General features: G+C 44.1%; 1 pseudogene across 1 annotated transcript; it reads left to right on the forward strand.

Moving 5' to 3' along the window:
* The first annotated feature begins 212 nt into the window (after positions 1 to 212).
* LOC116545289 lies at positions 213 to 2,011 on the forward strand (annotated as a pseudogene). The gene has a single exon (XR_004266260.1). The product of XR_004266260.1 is annotated as an NAD kinase pseudogene (transcript).
* The last annotated feature ends 5,316 nt before the right edge of the window (positions 2,012 to 7,327 follow it).

The following is a 7,327-nucleotide window of genomic DNA, read 5'->3' on the forward strand; positions in this document are numbered from 1 at the left end:
GATCAGTCTGTAATAAGAGGATGATTTGTCAAAAGGACATGATTAAAAAATATTTGCACCAGGCATGTGCACTGGGCGGCCGGGGTGCATTGCTGCTCCGCGGCACCAGCGCCGGGGTCCAGGAGGCCACCCCATGGGGCAGCGGGTGGCTGGGGCGCCGAGGGTCAGGTAGCAACAGCTGGCGGCGGTGGGGCCTGCGGGGTCAACGGCAGCGAACAGCATCGGTGTTTTCTGGCCAAAGTTCTCATTTACCGACTGCGGAAATGGAACAGGAAAACATGACGGTGAATAAGGAGTTGAGTCCCAGTGCAGCTGCGTAGGGCTGCTCGGCCTGCCACGGTGACAAGACCTGGAGTTACAGCCACCCCAACCAGGGCTGTGCCAAGTCTCGGAGCCTGTCTGCCTCGCCCGCCTTGGGGAGCACCAGGGAGTTCAGGAGGACGCGCTCTCTCCATGGGCCCTGCCCGGTGACCACTTTTGGACCAAAGGCCTGTGTGCTGCAGAACCCCCAGACCATCATGCACATTCAGGACCCCTCAAGCCAGCGGCTGATGGAACAGGGCTCTGAAGAGCGTCCTTGGCATCAAGAAGATGAGAGATGCCAGCCTGCTGCAGCCGTTCAAGGAGCTCTGCACATACCTCATGGAGGAGAACAACATGATCGTGTATGTGGAAAAGAAAGTGCTAGAAGACCCTGCCATCACCAGCGATGAAAGCTTTGGGACAGTGAAGAAGTTCTGCACCTTCCCAGAAGATTATGATGACATTTCCAATCGGATAGACTTCATCATCTGCCTGGGGGGAGACGGGACACCGCTGTAAGCTTCCTCACTCTTCCACGGCAGTGTGCCTTCAGTCATGGCCTTCCACCTGGGCTCCCTGGGCTTCCTGACCCCGTTCAGCTTTGAGAACTTTCAGTCCGAAGTTACTCAGGTGATAGAGGGGAACGCAGCTGTTTTCCTCCGGAGCCAGTTGAAGGTCAGAGTGGTGAAGGAGCCCCGGGAAAAGAAGACGGCCATGCACAATGGGCTGGGTGAGAACGGCTCACGGCCTGTGGGTCTGGACATGGATGTAGAGAAGCAGGCCATGCAGTACCAGGTCCTGAACGAGGTGGTGATCGACAGAGGCCCCTCCTCCTACTTGTCTAATGTGGACGTCTACCTGGACGAACACCTCATCACCACGGTGCAGGGCGACGGAGTGATCGTGTCCACCCCGACGGGCAGCATGGCGTATGTGGCCTTGGCCAGGGCCTCCATGATCCACCCCAACGTGCCGGCCATCATGATCGCCCATCTGCCCCCACTAGCTGTCCTTCTGGCCCATTGTTGTCCCTGCAGGGGTTGAGTTGAAGATCATGCTGTCACCTGAAGCAAGGAACATGGCATGGGTGTCCTTTGACGGACGGAAGAGACAAGAGATCCGCCACGGAGAAGCATCAGCATCACTACCTCATGCTACCCGCTCCCCTCCATCTGTGTACGGGACCCCATGAGCGACTGGTTTGAGAGCCACGCCCAGTGCCTGCACTGGAACATCTGGAAGAAGCAAGCCCACTTTGAGGAGGAGGAGGAGGAAGAGGAGGAGGAGGAGGGCTAGGTCTAGGCTCGTCCAGGCCCGAATCCTTCCGCTGTCTGTTTTTCTGCTCTCCATGCACCCTCAGGGGACAGACCAGTCTGTGTGTGTCTGTGAACACCTCTGTCTAAATGGCACGACCACTTCCTTTCTGTAGCTGGGTTAGAACCTGGGTTAGAACCTGAGTCTGCCTTGTGTCCAGATCAGCTATTTTTTAACATTTTAAATCTGACTTTTTTTGCATTTCTAAGGAAGCAAAGTGAGAAATGGGCTGGGACCTCTTTTGTCCTGCTGACTCCCTACCCCCTTTCCCCCCTCGCCCCCATGGGTCCCCGGAGCATGGCCTCCAGCTGCTGGAATTCCACGCCAGATCAGTCAACTGAAATTCAGAGGGGTCAGAGTGACTCGACCTGTCCTTCCATATTGACGATAAATGTCTCACTCAAAAAAAAAAAAAAAAAAATATATATATATATATATATATATATATACACACACACCTAACATTAGAGCACATAAATATATAAACATATTTAAACAGAACTTCAGAAAAAAGACAAATATGACAATAATAGAGGACTTTATTACACTACTTAAAATGAGAGATTATTCAGACAGAAAGCTAGAAAGAAAAAAATGTGTTTGCATAGCACTATAGAACAATTGCACCTACCGGACATATATAGAATATTTCATGTAACAGTAGGAGAATACACATTCTTATCAAGCACAAATGGAACATATTATCCATAATAGATCATATGTTGGGCCAAGAAAACCAAAGTGTTTTCAAATTTTAAAAGGTTAAAATTACATCAACTTTTTTTTTGGTTTTGAGACAGAGTCTCGCTCTGACACCCAGGCTGGAGTGCGATGGTGAGATCTTGGCTCACTTCAACCTCCACCTCCCAGGTTCAAGTGATTCTCCTGCCTCAGCCTCCCAAGTAGCGGAGATTTCAGGCATGCACCACCATGCCCAGCTAATTTTGTTTTTAGTAAAGATGAGGTTTCACCATGTTGGTGAGGCTGGTCTAAAACTCCTGACTTCAGGTGATCCACCCATCTTGGCCTCCCAAAGTGCTGGGATTACAGGCATGAGCCACCACACCCCACTGTTTCAACTTTTTAAATTATAATTTAATAAAACTAGAAATCAATTGCCAAAGAAAAAATTGAAACCAAATATGTGGACAGTAAACAATATGTTCCTGGACATCCAGTGGGTCAAAGAGAAAAAGCAAAGGGAAATCAGAAAGTATATTGAGAAAAAAGAAAATAGAAACACTTGTATACAATAACTTCTGGGGTACAAAAAAAAAACTCACAAAACAGTTCTAAAACAAAAGTCTGTAGTGCCATATTTCTATATTAAGAAAAAGGACAATATGTTAAATAAAAAACATAACGTTAATCCACAAAATACTTTAAAAAGAACAACTAAATAATTCCAATGTTTGCATAATAAAGAAAATAATAGACTGGATTCTGTGGTTCATGCCTGTAATCCAAGCACTTTGGGATGCCGAGGTGGGAGGATCACCTGAGGTCAGGAGTTTGAGACCAGCTTGGCCAACATGGGGAAACCCTCTCTCTACTAAAAATACAAAAATTAGCCAGGTGTGGTGGCAGGTGCCTATAATTTTAGCTACTCCAGAGACTGAGGTAGAAGCATCAGGAGGCAAAGGTTGTGGTGAGCCAAGATCCCACCACTGCACTCCAGCCTAAGTGACAAAAGCTAAACTCCATCTCAAAAAAAAGAGAGAAAGAAAAAGAAAAAAATTAAAGCAGAAATAAATTTCATAGATACTTAAAAAACAAGCAGAAAAAGAATTTACATATAAAACGTATCTAAACATTTTAAGAAAAAGATGAGTAAATTCCCTTTTTTATTTTTAAGTTGATTAAGTCTCTTATTTTTATTTTGTATATATGCTTACAATAAGCAGGTCCAAATAATTTATCCTGAACTCATGGACATTTGGTTTCCAGTAGGGTTTGTATTTAGGCACCAGAGGTGTAGCCTTGGGATTGTGAAGGAACATTTGTGGAAAACAAAAAGGTGGAATAAGAGAACATGCTATAAAAAGCCTTTAGGGCTGGGTGCGGTGGCTCACTCCTGTAATACCAGCAGTTGTGGAGGCCAAGGCAAGTGGATCACCTGAGGTCAAGTTTAAGACCAGCCTGGCCAACATGGTGAAACCCGGTCTCTACTAAAAATAGAAAAATTATCTGGGCATGGTGGCATGAGCCTGTAAACCCAGCTACTCGCGAGGCAAGAGAATCTCTTGAACCCGGGAGGCAGAGGTTGCAGTAAGCCGATATCCAGCCACTGCACTCCACCCTGGGTGACAAGAGTAAAACTTGGTCTCAGGAGAAAAAAAAAAAAAGAAAAGAAAAGAAACCTATGGGTAGGGAACAGTACACAGTTGGTGAAAAGACTGGTTAGTGCTGCAGTTACTGATCCAGGCAGGTGGGGTAGCTCTGACTTATAAATGTGTGCATTATAAGTCACAGGAGGGACAGAACCTAGGCTAGTGGAGAAAACAGGTCACTGGTGCAGATTCAAGATCTGGGCATAAAAGTAAGCCATGAATCCTCTGGGAACTTACGTAGCCTACTGGCAGAAAACTCTAGAAGAACAAGTTCTCTCAGCACAATTTCTGAGGGTGAAGCCTTGTCATGGGAGGGGTGTAGCTATATCATTGCCCAGTGCGCCTGTATGTGAGTATGTAGGAATCACTTTACAGCAGCAGAGTGAGAAGTGGAATCTGCCCTCACAATTCCTTTCCTTTTAGTTCTCAGCCCCCTCTGAACCCGGATGAGACCTGGAATCACAGGACAGTTCACAATGCAACAGCATGTGTGCAGAAGAATATAGTCTCCATTCCCCAAAAGACTCACAGTCTTCCTCCAGCCAAGGCTGCTGGGATGTCTTTGTTTTCACACCAAGTATACAGCTGCTGAACACCAGGAAACTCTTCACCAACTGGGTGTTCAGCAACTCAATTCTCACAGAATCCAGAGTCACCATAGGCCCGACCACCACAAGCCTCAGTTCCTCAATACAGTGCCTACTGCACACGCCAGTGACAAGCACCAGGGGCCCATCTATACCTCTAAGCCACTATCTGTAAATCATGGGCTTTTATAGACTTCTCCCTGAAGTTTAATAATTTGATGAAACTACTCACAGAACTTCACAAAACACTCTACCTGTGTTTACCAGGTAAACATCAAGAATACAATTCAGGATATGCCAACTGGAAAAAAAAAGTATAGGGCGCAGAAAATTAGGAGAAAAAGAAAAGTGGGTAGTGAGTTCCAGGTGAATAGCTACAATTAAGAAAAATCTCCAATGCTTTGTGTTCTGCAAGAACAACTTACTGCAAAGAAATACCCTTACCATTATGACTTATTTTAGACATTCCCTCCTTTAGATATCACATATTCTACATTCCCATTGTTCTTCATAAATACTGTAAACTTGTCTTCAGGGTTCAGAAGAAAATACTTGTTAAGCAAACTTTGCTTAAGTTTCTCTCTTTCCCCCAGAGCTCTGGACTCTGCTCCATATCCAGTCTGAGCAAACACACAACCCCTCTTCATGTCCCTCTCAAAAATAGGCAGACTTTGGGGTGCAACGTTCTTGAATCTTGTGTTGATTTTGCCACCCTCCATTCTTCCCCTCCTCTCCCACCTTCTGTCTCATCTTCCTTGCTCCTCCATATGAATTGACAGCCCTTTTCAGTTTAACATTAGAAACATTTGCAGATATTAAGTTTAGTGCTTCCCTCATTGCAACACTACTTTACTTATTACTTTTTTGAGAGAGCGTCTCCCTCTATCACCCAGGCTGGTGAGCAGTGGCATGATCTCAGCTCACTGCGACCTCTGCCTTCTGGGTTCAAGCAAATCTTCTGCCTCTGCCTCCTGAGTAGCTGGGACCCACCACCACAGCCAGCTAATTTTTTGTATTCCTAGGAGAAACAGTGTTTCACCATGCTTACCAGGCTGGTCTTGAACTCCTGACCTCAAGTGATCCACTCACCTTGGCCTCCCAAAGTGCTGGCATTACAGGTGTGAGCCACCAGGCCCAGCCACAGTACTTGGGAATAAAGTTACTTCTTACCTACATCTAAATTTATTTTAATTGACTCTATGTAAAAACAGCGCCAAAACAATAACAATTTCATCCTGATAGAGGACATCACAACCCTCCTGCCATCTCAACTCTCACTGCATCTGCCTGTGGATCCCCACAGTTGAGATGGTGACATATACTTTGACTCAGCTTACAGACATTACAATAACTCTTACACATAGGAAAGCCAAAGAGAGAGATTTTGACTCTCTCTTTCCTGGAAGTGTCCACTTATTCCCCTGAATTAAAAACAAAACAAAACAAACAAACAACAAACAAAGTTTAGAAGTGTTGGTTTCAGAGTTGGTTTTGGAGCAAGACATATGCTGCAAAGCAGTAATATCTTGCTGTAAGCTTTCTCACTCCCCCTGAAGCAGCTATGTTGAATCAGATCTGTTTCAACATGCCCACTCTAAATAACAGCTCAGACATTTTCCTACAGTTTTTAGCTAATATATTTTGATTTTCTTCTCTTACATTGTAATTTATGTTCTTTTAGTTCTTTAATTAATTACTAGTCAATTAGATTGAGCTAATAATACACTATAAAAATAATTGCTTATAATTCTGTAAGTTTTCCTTTATGTATTTTGAGCATATATTATTAGGGGTATGCAATTTTTGAAATGTTATATCTTCCCGGGAGATTGGCAATTATTATACAATTTTAGTTTTCCTTGTTAGTTTTGCATTATTTTATTATTCTTTTTGTGATATCCCTAGGAACTGCAGTGTGTATCCTTGACCCACTGGTACATATCCTAAATTAGTACATTTATCACTTTAATACAAGTTGTATCTAAAGTTGCAAGGACCTTAGAACGTTTGACTCCATTTACCTCACTCCCAACTTTTGCGCAATTGTTTTCATTTATTTCTTAGTAGATTTAAGAACCTACCAAACATTATAAACATTTATTATTATTAGATTAAAATACAATTGTTATTGAGATTAATCTACACATTCGCTATTTCCAATGTTCCTTACTCTTCCATCACTGTTCCTCCATTTGAAACCATATTTTTATGGTCTGAATAGTTTACTATAGAAATTCTTTTTTTTTTTAATTTTATAGCATTTTAGGTTGTGGGGTACATGTGAAGAACATGCAAGATTGTTGCATAGGTACACACGTGGCAGTGTGATTTGCTGCCTTCCTCCCAATCACCTACATCTGGCATCTCTCCCCTTGCTATCTCTCCCCAACTCCCCACCCCCCACCGTTCCTCCCCTATTGCCCCCCAACAGACCCCAGTGTGTAGTGCTCACCTCCCTGTGTCCATGTGTTCTCATTGTTCAACACCCACCTATGAGTGAGAACATGCTGTGTTTGATCTTCTACTCTTGTGTCAGTTTCCTGAGAATGATGGTTTCCAGGTTCATCCATGTCCCTGCAAAGGACTCAAACTCATCGTTTTTGAAGGCTGCATAATATTCCATGGTGTATATGTGCCACATTTTCCTTGTCCAGTCTATCAACGATGGGCATTTGGGTTGGTTCCAGGTCTTTGCTATTGTAACCACTGCTGCAATCAACATTCGTGTTCATGTGTCCTTATAGTAGAATGATTTATAATCCTTTGGATGTATACCCAGTAATGGGATTGCTG

The sequence above is a fragment of the Sapajus apella genome, unplaced genomic scaffold (genome assembly GCF_009761245.1).
Source record: "Sapajus apella isolate SASKATOON/1434 unplaced genomic scaffold, GSC_monkey_1.0 scaffold254, whole genome shotgun sequence".
Lineage (NCBI taxonomy): Eukaryota > Metazoa > Chordata > Mammalia > Primates > Cebidae > Sapajus > Sapajus apella.